Raw genomic sequence first — 16,136 nt, 5'->3', positions numbered from 1 at the left:
CACGTAAGGATTTATTAAACGCCAAAGCTAAGCATTCAGTGTTTTTTATCAAATTAAGCATACTTGGGGTAATCCATGCTTTGGAAGCACATACTAGAAAATTTACTAAGCTAATCAGTATTTATGTTCTGCTTGTATTGATTTGTAATTAACATTTTCGGATGCTCTTACATGAGGGTTAAAATCATCCTCAGATACTGCAGATACAAATGTTGACAAGAAATTTCACAGATTTGAAAAGGGAATTTAATAGAGTGTCACTGACAGCTCCCAGAATTTTTTCTTTTTTACCCCTCTCCCCTTGGCGTGAGTCATCTGAGCAATCCTAACTTTTCTGTAAGTTTTGTATTCCAACTTGCATCCCACTTTCCCTCCTTTGAGCCCTGCTGCCTGTCCAGAACCCCAGTGCAGAAGGCTCCCTTGCTGTGGAGCTGTAGGCTGGGCAAGACCCGTGCCGGACACGGTGGATTTTCTGGAGATACTGTGAATGCTGGAGATTTCATGACAGGGTCTTGCTGTGCCGTGTGGGATGACTTTGCACTCATAAAGCCTGTTACTGATCCTGTCTCTGGCTGTGCCAGAAGGAACCAGATGGCTGAGTCTTTTACACAAGACTTCATAGACACCTTTCAGATCAAAATAGGGTATAAATGTTTGTGGAAACTGTCAGCCCTGCAGAGAGTGACTGTTGCCATTCATTTGGGGGGAGGCTCCCCAGGGAGTCCCTAGGGGGCCACCTGAGCTGTAAATTCCCTGATAGCAGCAGGCAAGCAAGGAGACTCCACGCAGCTTCTGAGGGTACTAATTAGGTGAGAGTTTATTGGGAGTCCCACCCCTGCAAGCAGCATGGTTTCTGAGGGAGAAGAGAGAAAAGGGGGAGAGAGGGAGAGCCTGGGGAGAAAAGGGACCAAGAGAGAGCAACGGGCTAAGAGGGCTCCCTCGCGCAACTTAACAGGGAGATTCAGAGTGGGCACGGAATAAGACTTGGGCCAATGGGATTACAGATCAGGGGAGGATCACAGGCTTGGAACAAACTGTACATTTTCGAGGGGTAAGACAGAGCATACCATTTAACTAAAATGTAACACCACAAGTGACATTTCAGAAGCCCTTTCTCTTTGATGATCGGCTTTTCTGATTGCTCAGTTGTCCTCAGTGTGGGATGGTGTGAGCAGGCCCTGTTCTTGCCAAGGCCTGCTTGGCCTCCAGAGAGAAATTAAACCTGAAAAGTACAAAGAAAAACCTAGAAAGAAGGCACCAGGGGATCTGCCACACCACTCGCCTCCCTTCTTCATGCACAAAATGGCGAAATGCTCCTGAAATATTTCCGTCCTGGAGGCAACCATTTCTGCCTCCGGGGTGTTTTGGTTTGGGTGCAGCTGGTGGGGAGGTGGGAGTAGAGCAAGGGCTTTGGCATCCATCAGGAAGTGTGACGGTTGTCACAAGGGTTCTTGGGTGAAGGAAGAGACGAGATCGACTCCATTATCAGAAGGCTTGATTTATTATTTTATGATATATACATATGCTATAACTATACTAAAAAGAAAAAGCAGGAGAGCTTTTCAGAAGCTTGCTGCTAAGCTAAGAATAGAAAAGTAAAGAATGATAACAAACCCTGCTCTCTTGGGCTGTGTCCGAGTGAGCTCAGTTCTGGATTGGCCATTATTTCTAAACTTCCAAGCTGGGCCAATCCAGACGGACCTGTTGCATTCCACAGCAGCAGATAACCTATTGTTTACATCTTGTTGCTGAACTTCTCGGCTTCAGGAGGAAAAATCCTGAGCGAGGATTTTTCATAAAAGAAATGTCTGTGACAAGGAAGGGTTGCCAGTGTGGAAAGGCAAAAGCACAGTGCAAGTCACATGCTGTGATGGGTATCAGAGGGCTTGGGGGGGGCAGGGGGGTGTATGGCTGAGAGCACTCCCAAGATTCCATGGAGCTTGGGAAATGCAGGAGGGCCTCTGCAGTGAGGGGCTGTCCTTCAGCTGGGCCCATCCTACAGGGTCCTGTGGGAGCGTGCAGATCTAAATATGTTTGTTTTCCTTTTATTTGCCAAATGCTCCTGACAAATTCTGTTGCGCAGAATTTGACTTTACACATAAGATTTCTTTTTCATTCAATTGTTCTTTTTATGTCTCTTTTCTAGAAGCTAGAAATCTTCCTAGTTACAGACTTGTCTGAGGGTGTTCTCCCAGTGCACTTCTGCATCTTAACATCATGATATAAGCTGGCACCAAGTGGGGTGTATATCAGGACAGAGAGGGCAGAGAAGTATGCATCCCCTTCCCTAGACTGCAGCAGAAGCTAGCTTAGGCCTATAGTGAAAAATCTGCCACTAAATCCCAGATCCTTCCTTCCTCTGTATATACTTGTTTTCATCAAGTGATTCTTTCCATGAAAATATGGTTTAGGTTGCCCCTAGGTTGCGCACAGAATAAATTGAGCTCTGCCTTTTCACCTGCTTTCAAAAATAAATGGTAACACATTTAGTCTGAAGATCTCCTTTCCCTCTTAATGTCAGTGTAAATTGACCACCACAATGAGAAGTGTGTGTATGCCAGGTAGGCAAAAGTGGTGACTCGCTTTTGGGTTTGACCCAGAGTAGCTTTTCACACTCTGGAGCTTCTGCACAATTACATATATCTATATGTATATACAGATACATATACATGAACTGTGGAATGGGGCAACTCAAGGTCTTTGCAGCCATATTTTCTCTCGGGTGGCACTTTGAGGTTGCTACAACATGGAAGGGAGGGACAATGCAGAGAGAGAAACTGCATAACGTGAGGTGTCTCGTAGACCCAACACCACAAGTATATCTGAAAATAAAATCTCATGACTTGTTTTAACTTCTGGGGTGTGGGGGGCGACAATGGAGCTGTGTGTGGAAGAGAGCATGCCAGGTCAGCACCATGGTGCCAGTACAAGAGAGGATACAGAGCGACCACACCACCCTTATTTATGTTTTTCTTGGCTCTGCAAGCACCAATTCTTCCTTACCTCTACAGCTACCAAAAATAACCATGCTAAATTAATAGCTTACACTCACATTAAACTGTTGAAGTTGCACTGGTCACTCCAATATGGCATGCCAAAAGGGCTGCTTATTGCACATTTAAAGCTTATGTCCTCCATGTTTCTTTTTGGTAGCTGAAGTTGGATAGGTAATCCTGATTATGGAGGTGTTTGCTGTTATAAACAAAATTCTGCCGATTTTTTTGTAGAAAAAGTTACAAAAGCAAGCAGACTGGTGTTGCTGCAGCAGTACTTGTTGTTATGTTAATCACAGGTCATTAGAGTTAATAGTTCTTTTTGTATCAGTAAAGACTCTAGACAGGGTGGAGTTGATAGCTCTTCTCCCCCGACAGTGAGAGAGAAAAGACGAAATGTGGGAGGGTGGGCATTGGAATATGCAGATTAACTTCGGTACCAGCATACCATGGGAAGGGTCGGGTTTACCGAAAAAACCCCAAAAACAACGAGCCAATGCAAAATTTAAAAAGTTGGAGTGATTCCTAGATGTGAAGATCAGAGTGCTGAGCCTGCAGAGATGCTGAAAACTTTTGTGCCCCTTGCCCTGACTACGGAAGTCATCTTGAACCAGGACCCGGAGCCAGGAAGCAGTGGAAAGCAAGAAAGATCGGGGTCTCGCCCAGATGCTCCCATGAGAACTGGACCCCCAGCTCTGCTCCTAGTAGACAAAGCTGTGCATATCCTCCTCCTTTGAGCCACGCTGGGAAAGAAGACAGAGACTGCAGACCTGTTGGGCTTCCCAATCTTGAGTTGATAACTTTTAATAAAGGCATTAAAAAGAGACAAGTCTCCTGCCCTGTTTATTTCATTTGCTTTTTCTTGAAGCAGTGATTTCTTGGAGGAGGGTCAGCTACAATCCAGGGAAGGTAGAAAGTTGCCCATGTCTGAGGTGAGTAGTCTCCCTGAGAGCTTCAACAATGGACTTGTGGGTTATTTCTGGAGGACATTTGATGAGCAGAACTCATCACAGGGCTGGGACAGGTGAAGGTAGCATGTCAAGGCTATTTCTGCAGATCACCACCACCCACCCCCCACCATGAACACTCTGAGCAGCTCTTACTGCAGGGCCAGAAGAGGAAGCAAAGCAGTGATGCTGCTAACACCTTTGAATGTGTTATTTTAATGAGTCTGACAGATGGGTACCGAGCCTATGTTTATTTCTCTGCTGTCTGAGGTACAATGTTAAAAGAAAACAATGGAAAATGTATGGGAGGCACAGCTCAGTGCTCAGACAGCTCTTGGGCTCTTTTTAATGCCTGAGGCCAATTAAAGCACAGTTAGGCTAGGACACTCGATGGGAAGTATGTTGGGGTGTGTGCATGGGTGCCTTTCAATTTAGGAAGACAAAAATGAGAAATTTGTGTGAAAGCAAGAGTTAGACTCTTGACTAGTCTGAGGATGTATACATGAACCATCAGCTGTGTACACTGTGAAGTACCTTTGCAGGTGAAGTCATGGTGGAAATCAAAGCAGCCTGAAAATAAAACCAGTGGGAAAGTTGCCATAAAGCACCTCAAAGTAGTGCCTGATTTAGACATGCTGCCTCCTACAAATAAGACAGAAGAAAAGTGATGCACTCAGGAAATGTGAGGTGCTACTGATTTTCTTAGAAAAAGAGGCATGGTACTACCACCTATTTAAATGCTGTAGAGCTTTAACACTGAGTTGATACATATTTACTTTTGCTTTAATCTGCTTGTCTTTCTTCTCCCTTTGTTTCTTCACCACTTTTTTATTGTTTTAGACTTGTCTTGTGGGGTTCTCTCAGCACGTTTTTAGAAGGCAAACAAGGATTAAGGATTCATCATTTCTCACCATAGAACAGCTATGGCTGAAGCAGTCAAGGAAGGCTGGGGTTTTCTGCATTACACTTAACTAAGTGTAAGTCACTGTCATGGTATGTTATATTCTACAAATACACCTATGTTGAAAAAGAGATTAATTGTATGCATACAGAGTGGGGGTTAGTGAAACCTGACTGTAGTTTATGGTGGAGGAAGTGGTGGAAGCTTGGGCAGGAATCCTACAGGAAACATCACTATATATTCATTATGGGTTTTCTTATATAACCTTTAACTAATAATTTTTTAGTGAAGTGGTTAGACCTGCAGTTTACATGAAGGTGTTTTGGCTCCATTTTGGAGTGGTTCTAGCACTGTGCAGTTGTTGCAAGGTGTGTTCATACTGCAGTTTGAAGAACATTCAGCTCTCCTCCAGTGGTGCCATGAGCTGAATCAATGTCTCTGGTATGTAAAAATGGCATTACCCTGTCTAAGATACTTCAGTTGAGAGAGTTGTTAACACTGGTCCTGTATGTGAATTCTGTCATGCACGGCTGCTGTGGAGTCCCCCATGTGTCTGCCCTGGTTGATGACACCAAACCTTGTGGATACAGAAGAATTACAATAATTGTTTCTGAAGGGTGATTTGTACTGGAGACTGCAAGCTCAGTTACCTTCTGAGTTCACTGCTTACATAGTTCTCTGGAGAAGGGAGCTCTCCCCATATGGCCCTGCATTCATCTATTTTTCAGTTTGGTGGGTTTTCTTTTCACCTTCTCCCCTTCCTTCCTGAAAGAGGATAAACCCATCAAAACAAACAAAACCAGAAGCCATCACTACCACTTAAGATGAAAAACTGCCTTTTTAATGGCTAATATCATGAAGAGCCAAATCCCACTCTAGGGAACATGAAGCCTTGACAGAACTGACTGCTCTGGACTGTGATATTACGATACATATTTCTGTGGAGGAGGGTTTCTGTGCTTTGAATGGAGATGAGACATATCCACAGATCACTTACTTAATCCTATTAATATAAATTGAGAGTTTTTGTTGTGTGGCACCAATCTTATTCCATTAAAAGCTGTCATTCTGGTGGACAGACAAGTCAAGTTAGGAATAGCTACAGGAATTGATTTACCTCTCATGTAAGGCAAAACTATGTGTCACAACAGAGCATCATGCAGAAATACTCCCCCTAAATTACCTCCTTCCTTCTCAGCCTGGGCAGCATGCTCAGCCAGCGTGGCTATTCCATGTTGCCACCCAAACCTCAGGCTCTGGAAGGCAGCTCCATTATCTCCACATGGTACTTCCCTGTGCTGTGATCTTTCAGAGCACAGGCAGGGTGGAAGAAGAAGGCCTTGTGTGCTGCAAGTTGGAAAACTGCATCCTCCATCAGGCAAATCAACACAGTGATTTCACTCTCGCTGCATCAGATAAGGGATCTGACTCCTCCCAGTTCTGCCCTACCGTGGGTACTCAAGGCTGTCACTATACTGATTTATTCCAGATTTTCTTTCAAAACTTGTCCTTGTAGGGTTTTTCAGTCTGTTGTTGCTAGTAAGAAACTGTATTTTTTAATGGACTGTAAAGACATAAAACAGTCTAAGCTCATATGACTTGTTAATTAAAGTCATAGTCAATAAGCATAAAATTGTACACAGCCACCCAAAAAAGGTGAGTGTGCCAGTCTGTGCAATTCAACTTGCATTTTAAATCATATCTATTTATAACCAACTTGTTTACAGAAAACAGACCAGTAGAGCAGTTTAAAACTTTAATAAAAATTTACATAAACTTTTTTTACTTTTCCTTACCTCTCTCTTAACAAGTTACTCTTGGAGCACATCAAAGCTGACGTTATTAGCTTGCTTGCAAACTTCTGAAAACCACCCACAGTACCTGGCTGTGGGATATTTTTCTTAAATTGGTGTGTTTCCCAGAAGAAACAGTTTCCCAGTTTAGTACAAGTCCAGAGCACAGCTGGTTATGAATCTAGGCTTACAGAGAGAGCGTTCTGGGAGTGAATAGCCATTGGCTAATAAAGACAGTGTTCCACAAGCTGCATCCTCCTCTTCCTCCAGCTACAATGTGGAATTAGAGGTTCATTAACTTTTGTGTGTGGAATTAAAGCTTGGTTGCAAAATAGTTCTGTTTGAGCGTTAACGTTGCAGAATGAAATCTTGTTTTGTGGAGAATATATTTCTATCTGTTATAAACAATGTAGCTTTTTGAAAAGACAAAAAATAGCATTACTTCTCCAAAGTGGAAAATTATATCATTATTTGCAATGGAAAATGTCATTGCTGTGCTGATAGCTGTTGACAGGTACTTGTCGTGGCTGTGTGCTGTGATTAGTCTGAAGTTCAATCAGATGGCATTTTGTGTTTTCATTTCAACTGTAAAAACACAGTATTTGTGACATGTTGACAAGTGCATGTTTAATTGCTCCATGGATATCTTTCCAAGCTTGTGTGTTTCCCGCTTACTTTGTGGAGAAAGGTGCATAATTAGGTCTCAGCCTACAAGGTAGGTTGCTCATTATTTTATTTTCATTTCCTCTGCAGTGATAAATCCAGAATGGTGACACATGTGAAAGCCCATCTTTGATGCTGAATGCTACCTCATCTGGATTGCAAAGGTGGCGAGTTCTGGCTGATTTTGCAAATCAAGGACATGAGCCACCCATGGTAAGATCTTCTTTTCTTCCTCAACTTCTCTCTGCCTCACTTCCATTTACAGCTCTAGAACCTAAAGAAAATTATCCAAGTGAATCAGACATTTAAAATGTCACCATATATGTTGGGGACAGTCCTTAGCATTCATTCTGCTACAGATTGTATCTGTTGTCTTTCTTGCTGATTTCCTTGGGACTGTGCTCATTTTTGTCATTGGTGTCAGGATCATGATGCTCAGTGATGATCAAGCATTGACCATCATGATGCTCAAACAAACAGAACATTACAACTTCTCTAATCCAGCTCAAAGTAAGTGAATTGGGCAGATGTAACTGGAAATAGAGTTGTGTTTTCTCTTAGTCCAAAATTGCTTTTCCCTGGACTCAAGGGGGTCTGGGTCTAAATACCATAGCTGTTAACTCTTCTGGTGCAAAATGTACATCCATGTTTAGACACTGAATTTTGTCCCTTGTAGGTGATCAGGATAGATATTTTCTGCATAGAGCTTCTAGTCTGCATGTGTGCAGGCCTGGATTCAGTGACTCTGGAATTACCTCATGGTCCTGTCGCTTACAGACCTGCCCATGGTTAGTAGGCAATTGACATAAAACTGAAACCAGTAGCACAGTTATTTACCATTTTCACTGATGCTGAAGGTTGCCATGCTGGATCCCAGTGAGGAGTGCTTTGAGTAAATCTACTAACCAGGATGAGATTTAGGAGAAAAAAGCATGAAGATTACACACTCTTCTTCCCTTACAAGGATGATCTTCAGTTGCTCCTCAGATCAGGAAGAAGATGAAGATGATGGTCTTTAAGTGCATATATGCACTAGGCTGGCTTTCATAAGAATTTATTACATACAATTATACAGAAATTATAATTGTAATACTTGGTTTTGTTTTGGGTTTTTCTCTTTTCCAAATACATTGTATGGATTGTTTTAAAGACAGATACACAAATATCTTTCCTCAGCTAGAAAATTGTTTAATTTAAGTTGTTTGCTGCTTGACTAGAAGAGCCCCAAACTAGACCCAGGAGTGTCTGAGGCTCATGAGAGCAGCCTGAAAGCTACCTGGCTTTTTGTCCTTTCAGAAACTGTCTAGATTGGAAGCATCATTGTCCCTTTCAAAGTGATTCTTACTTGTCGATACCCTACATGACAGAGAGAAACAATGAGGAGGTGGTAAATATCATTCTTATGGCCTTTTCTACTTGATATGGAAGAACCAGGTCCATGGTAGTAACTCACAGAACTTTCTTCTGCTCTCCTTCTCTGCACTGCCATCCCCTCTTGGCTAGGCTTGCTGCTCCCTGTGGTCTACCTGCCTGTCCCTCATGTGCTCCATCACAAGCAGATCTATTTGAAAGGGAGACTGGTTAATTATGGCTGTCTGAAGGTGGGTGCAAGAGGGTGCCTTGTGTTTCTTGTGTGGTGTTCAGTGATAGAGACAATTCTAGGGTAATTTTAATGTTGAATTACAGTTCTGACTCATTAATTCTTGCTATGTTGAGAATTCAGAATAGCCAAAGTGTTTGAAGGATCCGTCAATCAAGCTGTTCTCTTCTTCCTCTTCCCCTTTAACCTTATAGTTCTCTGCCTTTCCTTAGCTAAACCTCTTATGATCCAAGCAAGCTGAGAAGCAAAGAAGGGGCTCATCTGAAAGGGCCAAACTTTGGGCCTGAATTTCAGTATGCCTTCCCTGTAATTTGAGCTGGGGGAGGAAAGGATCTGCTATTCAAGTTACAAACTTATGCAACATCACAATAAGCTTGCCAGGATCCTCCAGCAAAGAATGTGCAGCCATGTTTTAATATTTATAGCCTGTTGTTCTGGTTTGAAAGCAAAACCAGTGAGAGACTACAAGTCAGAAATATAATTTATTAGGAAAAGGTAAAAAACAAACAAAAAACCTAACCAAAATACATGCAATAATACAAAAGAAAAACCACTGACAGAGTCAGAATACAACCTGACACCCTGCTAGTTAGGGTGGTGGTAGCAGTCCAGATGAAATGGTCTTGTTGAAGTGGTGATCCTATAGAAACCATCTGGTAGCTTTTGTCCTCTGGAAACCGGTGGGTAAGGGCAGCTTGTTGTGTCCCAAACCCCAGATTACATCTAGGTGGGGATACTTAGCTCCTCCCCCCTGGGCGGAGCATCTCACAATGGGCAGGTATCGTTCTGCATCATGCAGTGGGTCCTTGATTACCCGTTAAACAGAAATGGTTCCCATAGGGAGTTATCTCTGAGGCATTTGGAAAGGCATTCATGGGCCCATTAACAGGAGATAAGGAAAAAAACGATGCCCCTCCTGGTTTCAATAATTCTTGAGGATGGGAATAAAATACATCTTTGTATTCTATTTGTATATATAACCTAGGACACCTATATAAAAATAGAGGGGAAATTATTTAATTGAATACAGAGAAAAGAAATAGGACAATTTCTCCTGCTCCTTTCTTTGCTAGTGTAAGGACCAGCCACTGTGGTGTGAGATATCCTCATCTGAGCCTTCTGCTTTTCTTTTGAAATGACCATAAAGTTATTCTGCTTTTCTGCCTTCAAATGCTATTTGTTTAAACATTTATTTTTGCTTTACAAGGCTGAGTCAAATGGATTTGATATGTAGGCTCTTACTCTGGTACTTGAGGGAAAATACATTCATTTGTTTTCACACACTGATGTATTGGCAGCAATCCCATTATAGATATAGAAGCTATTCCCTGCTCCCCCCTGCATTGTGACAATTTTTGAGTATAATAGCTAGTTTAATGAGTATCTTGCAGAAGTATTAAGAAACATGAAAATTATTACCATCACAATTGCCACAACTCTCATGTGGCATGTGCAGTTTAATGTTTTTTTCTTGTTTGAAACTCTTTTACAGACTTAGTTTCCTGTCTTGTGTGTTTGTGTCTTTGCACAGAAGTCATTTATTTCTCCACATGCAATAAATAGGTATCTGAGGATGACCCAGCCCAAAACTCAATCAAAGGATATAGTTACAAAGATGCTCTGTGTAGCCACAGCTCTCTCCATAGAGAGCAGAAGGCAAGACTTTCCCAGGCATTTTCCTGGGAAAAGGTGTGAGAAGACCAGAGAAAAGAATGAGAAACAATTCTTATCTCCACTTGCCGCACCTGTTGTGCACATGTGGAGTGTGTTGTTGGGGAAGATGAAACAGAAAAGCCTTATAAATATGATTGCCTGGCAAAAGATTTTGAGAATATAGAAACTATAAGCGAGATTGAAATGAAAGCAAGTTTTGAGATTCCTTAGTTACTGATCAACGGGAAAACAATGGTGTGGCCGGCCCTTTCAATGAAACAAGACCTTCTGCTTGCAGACAGGTCCAAGGGTCTGAGCAGACCCTGCCAGCTTGGCAGCAGGGGTCCAAAGAGTAGTTTTTAGGGTTTAAAATGTTACACAGTATGGTAATGTAGTGATTCTTAAAGGCTGTATGTAAATGCTATAGGATTTCTATATTGTACTAGATTGGTTAGTGAGAATCAGAATATTCAACACAGAAGATGATTTATTGTAATGTAATGGGAACTTAGCTCTTACTTTTCTATGCTTTTACACTCATATCTCTTGTCTCTTAGCTCTTGACTTTTACCCTCTTACCCCTTTTACTCTCTTATGCTTTTACTCTTTTACCCTCTCATCCTCTCTTCCCCCCTCTTCTCTCGGGCCTGCTCCGAGCTGCGGCTGGCAGCTCCCAGCAGGGCCCTGCACCCACGCCCTTTGCAATAAACCACAAGTTCCACGACCTGGCTTCAGAGATCTCTCGTCTCCGTCTGTCCCGACTGTGTTACCCCCCATCAATCCTACAGTGTGTTATAGAGATTTGTTTACCAAAGGGTGATTTCTTAATTGGACACTGGATGGTGTTTGGATTTATTGACCAATTGAATCTGTCTGTATCAGACTGGCGGTAAGGGAATGAATTTCTTAATAAGTATAGTATAATATAGTATAATAGAATAAAGCAATTGATCAGCCTTCTGGAATCACGGAGTCAATGCTAATTATTACCCAGCTGGGGACCTGTGATGACAGCTACAGTTTTTGGCTTAGATTTTTGAAAAGGTTCCAATTGAGTGGTAGTGGTTTTATCAATCAGGTTAAAATGTGGGTTATTGTTAATGAAGATAGCTGGGATCCTTTCAGCCACACCAGTACCTGATATACCTGGTATGAATTACTGATACAAAAACTTGTACCTCGGATGAGGATTCATCTCCCCTTGCTTCAGGCATCTAAAAATGTGCTTCTAATCAAAGTTAGCCATGAACCTCCCATCTGCAGTTGTTGCAGAGAGAAAGGATAAGAGAGACACCTACAAAGGACCATTCTTCCCACTTTGCTTAGACAGATGTCTTAAAAGGCAGTGGTGAGAGAGATGACTTCCCTCACTCTGCTGATGCAGCTATAGGCATCTTCTCAGAATCTGAGCCAAATATAGGCTAAGTTTGATAGAAAGGTCAATTGTATCATAAGCAATCTTTGGACTGCCTGTCTCAGGCATGAACAATGTCCCAGGCTTTTGAGACAGGATGACACTTGTACTGATCTTGTACAAAGTCACTGCTGCTTGCTACTGAGCACTGAGTGCCTCAAGCATCACTTCAGAAGGAGCTAGCCCCACAAGTGAGGGTCAGTGGCACATCCATCTGCATATTTAACTTTATTCAGGATGCTCAGAAGCGACAGTGGGGAAGGCCACAAACCTGTTCCCTGGTGTAGGAGCTGGGGAACTAAATTGTGTCTTTTGCTTTCTCTTTTTTGTTTTTTTAATTTTATTCCCATCATCCCACCCTGCACACTTGACTAATGTTGAATACAGCCCATCCCTTGGGGAATGTAACTTTCATTTTTAGCAGGGAAATGGTCTTGCAATCATAAAAAATTGATGTCTGTCTGAAGCAGCAGTTAATCTTGCTTGAGAACTACATCATTAACCTACAGCACAACGTACACATTATGGACACATTTATAAATGGGAGTGAGCGTAGAATTCAGTTTCTAATTTCCTTCTTGTGGAGACTCATAAAACTCACAGGGAAAACACTGCCTCTGACATGTTGCCATGGCAAACTTGTCTGCTTCTGTAGTTCCTTCTAGAAGAAGGATTGCTCTCTGTGGCCTTGTCAATGGAGTACAGCAGAAGAGAAACCTTTCTGCTGTTCCTTTTCCAGGTGGGTGACTTTGGCATCTCCGTAGTGATGCCAAACATTATGAGAAATATGCCCATCACCATGTGCAGCAGCCCAGAGCTGGGTACAAGTGACCTGTAAGGCTCAGTGGTGTGAGTAACTGGCAACTGAGGCGTGAAATGCCCAGCCTGTCAAGCTTTGGTCACCAGATGTGAGTGGACCTGGACACCCAGGAAAATACTGTTTCTCATCTTCACATGTTTCTGAGATGCTAATCACCTGGAATGATGAATCTCCTGTCTGACCCTCTCAGCCCCCACAGAAGGCATTTGCCAACTCCACCATCAAATAACTTTGTGAGTTACACCCATGATGTGACCTGAAACAATAAGAGTATCCTGAGCCTCATGTGAGCTCACATCACTAATAATGGGAATAGAAGGGAACATCTAACACAATGTTGGGTTCTCCCTGCATCACGTTTACTGTAAGCAGTGGTTTAATATCTTCACCCACAGCAGTAAGCCCACACATGTATGTCCTGAAGGACCAGGGCTCTGTCCAACTCAGGAAGACGATTTCCTACCTCAGCACAGATCTATTTCCTCACGACTGTCATTATCCTACCTATCTTCATGTTTCATTTCTTCATCAGTGAAGAAAGAGCAGTACTTTTTCCTCTGTTCACATCTTTGTTTAGATTAAACAAATTTTATCATTTATAACTTAAGTAAACCTTATGTTAAGCTGACAAAAAAAGAGTGAACCTGGACCAGTTTGCTGCAGTCAATGACTGAGACCTGCTTTTTATTATGAATGGTAAACTTTTCTGTCAGGCATTTTAAGTTTGGACTTTTAATGAGCAACAGATAAACAAGATTTTTTCTGTATATTTCAAGCGAATTACATCAGCTTTAAGAAAAAAAAAAATCACCATTTCAAACATCCAGGTTCTTAGGTGTGTTTTGTCCATTTCAGTAATTCAGTGGTCGAGACAGTCAAATTTGTCTAGCTATGAATTCTCTCTGAGATGACCCTGTATCTTTGAAAGGGACTAGAAGGTCACAGCTAGCAGCCTGGTTCTTGGTTACTGTCCTAGGTTGACTATATGATGCTTTTATTCCCAATCGTCTTGTTCTGTTTATGCTGAATAATAAGTTTTGCACCTTTGAGACTTGTTCCAGAGAGTGAAGGAGGGAGAGAAGAAATGTGCAGTTTGTTTTCAGACACTGCACTCACTCCTTCCTGCTCCTGGACTGTGCTGTCTGCAGATGGACAGACAGCAGGACAGAGCTCTCCTTTGCTTTTAGTTAGTTTTAGCTAGCTGAGGCAAAGAAGTTCCCTGGACTGTGGGTTTTTCCCTTTTCTTTGAGCTGTTCAAACCTGCTCTGGCCTGAACACCCAGCAGAGCACTGGCAGCTCCACCTGTGGCCTACCGGGCTGGGCCTGGCCTGCGACATTTCCAGCACTGAGGGACTGATCAGAGACTGAGTGAGCTGAGCTGCAACCCGGGGAGGGACTTTCTCAGTTTGTCACCTCTTTTGGAGCAACAAGGGGTTTTATTGTTTAACATTGTTTAGGTTTTATTGTTTAATAAACAGGTTTTTTCCACTTTTCTCTCAGGAGGTATTTTCTCTGGGACCAGTTGGGAGGAGGGGCCGATTGAATCTGCTTTCCTAGAGAAGACCCTTTGGGGAGGTCTCTCCAAAATTTGCCCTGAACCAGGACAGTTACTCCTAAATACATCAGAGTTAGGGTTGCTCAAGAGGAATCTTATAACTTAGAGAAAAAAAATGGAAAAGATTCCAGTCTGTGGCAAAAAAGGTGGTTGTTTTGTGTTACAGCTGGGTACCTTAATCAGTACAATTTGTTTTATTCTGTTTGTTCTTCAGAGACAGCGACATTGGTAGGAACTGTGAAGAGTGAAAAGCAGTAGCTGAAAGCTTACTGCCAACAAACATCTTGTTGATCTGTGTGCATGCATCATTTACAAATAACCTCAGAGGTGTTTCCTGGTAAGGTGCTTGCTGTTCTCCTAATCTGAAAATGATGGCAACAGTACTCCAGTTATGCTGTGGCCTTATATGCTTTTAAAACACATAGGTGTGTGGACAAAAAAAATGTTTCCAGGGTCTGTCGAGAGCTTGTAATTGAACGTTTTATTTCTCAAGCACACTTCTAAAATTTCCACTTCTCCTTGTACACGCATTATGGAAATTAATTTGGTACAGAAAAGTTATTCTTGGCAAAACATAAATTTGTCTTTGGGACATTTCATAGTGCAACCAGTCACTAAACCAGACTTTGCTGTCCCAGCAGCATATCTGTAAACAACTGGCAGTGAATAGAGATCTTAGAAATACCACTCTTCGGTTTTTCTTTTTTGTTTAGAAAGCAAAAAAAACTGGAGAGATTTCTTTGCTCAGGAAAGGAGAGGACTGAAAATTCTGGTGATGGCTGAGCTTAGCACCAGTAGGCAAATCATGAATTACATTCAGTTCTACTAATGCCCTGTGTACCAGATGTAAAGAGGCCTGCTGTTTAGCTGGTCCACTCCTAAGCTGTAGGATAAACGTATTTTCCTTACATCCCCAGCTTGCCCTCTTTAACCACTGACATATGTGTCTTAAGGGACTTATTTACACATTAAAGAAAGAAACCTACAAGGCTGTGCCTACCAGTAAACAGAAGGGACGGCCCAAGTGCCTGTTCCCAGCATGTGCTTGTCAGGAATATTCTGGAGTCCTACTGTGTGACTGAAGGTTGTGGGGACTACAATAACACAAACTAGACCGAGTCTCTCACACTGACCTGAGTGACTGTGGAGAGTCCTCTCATCCCACCCTCTTACCTTGCCTTGTCTAGGTCTGTCTTGTTTCCTTAGCTTTTAAGTGCTGCAAGGAATAATAAGTACTTTTAATCAAGTAAGTAAGAACAAAGGAAATATTTTTCAATTTGTTGGAGTAATGGAGGTCATGGGAGATTCCCCTTTTGGAGCAAATGTATTAAAGTTCTATAGGAGCATCAGAAATGGACTCAGCCACTTGAAGGTTAGTGTCAAAGCTGTGCTGGGAAAGCATGTGAAGTGTCACATGAACAGAAGGAAAAGCCCTGAAGCAGGGCTTAACTGCAGCATTTTACAGGCTTTGTACTCTAATCTCTGTAAGTTGTTATCAGAAATTGGCATCCCAAGGAAACTTAGAGGTTCCTGCCATGTGAGCATATTTTGTGGCCCAGGGGCTTGCTCTATCACCATCACAGCTTGCCATCGCTGTCGGGATCGGTCAAGTGCTTTTGGGCTCACTCTTTCCCACTGCACCCATTCTCCAGACCCTAAATAGCACAAGATTAATTTATCTTTCATGTTGGGATAGATCCTGCCATCTTTCAGCAGCAGCACAAACTCCACAATCAGATCTTGCTAGGAGTCCAGTCTTGGTCGGATCTATGATGAATGGCAACTTAAAGGGTCCTG

This window comes from Geospiza fortis, unplaced genomic scaffold (genome assembly GCF_000277835.1).
Source record: "Geospiza fortis unplaced genomic scaffold, GeoFor_1.0 scaffold650, whole genome shotgun sequence".
Classification (NCBI taxonomy): domain Eukaryota; kingdom Metazoa; phylum Chordata; class Aves; order Passeriformes; family Thraupidae; genus Geospiza; species Geospiza fortis.
The sequence above is the reverse complement of the archived record's forward strand: the minus strand, read 5'-3'. Positions refer to the sequence as shown.